Source organism: Bison bison, unplaced genomic scaffold (genome assembly GCF_000754665.1).
Source record: "Bison bison bison isolate TAMUID 2011002044 unplaced genomic scaffold, Bison_UMD1.0 scf7180017864211, whole genome shotgun sequence".
NCBI classification, from domain to species: domain Eukaryota; kingdom Metazoa; phylum Chordata; class Mammalia; order Artiodactyla; family Bovidae; genus Bison; species Bison bison.
In genome coordinates, this window is record NW_011494783.1 from 563,730 (window position 1) to 564,266 (window position 537).

Here is a 537-nt window from a genome sequence, read left to right on the forward strand (position 1 = left end):
CATGATCCAGCGGATGTTGGCAATTTGATCTCTGGTTCCTCTGCCTTTTCTAAAACCAGCTTGAACATCAGGAAGTTCACAGTTCACGTATTGCTGAAGCCTGGCTTGGAGAATTTTGAGCATTACTTTACTAGTGTGTGAGGTGAGTGCAATTGCCGTAGTTTGAGCATTCTTTGGCATTGCCTTTCTTTGGGATTGGAATGAAAACTGACCTTTTCCAGTCCTGTGGCCACTGCTGAGTTTTCTAAATTTGCTGGCATATTGAGTGCAGCACTTTCACAGCATCATCTTTCAGGATTTGAAATAGCTCAACTGGAATTCCATCACCTCCACTAGCTTTGTTCATAGTGATGCTTTCTAAGACCCACTTGACTTCACATTCCAGGATGTCTGGCTCTAGGTCAGTGATCACATCATCGTAATTATCTGGGTCCTGAAGATCTTTTTTGTACAGTTCTTCTGTGTATTCTTGCCACCTCTTCTTAATATCTTCTGCTTCTGTTAGGTCCATACCATTTCTGTCCTTTATCGAGCCCA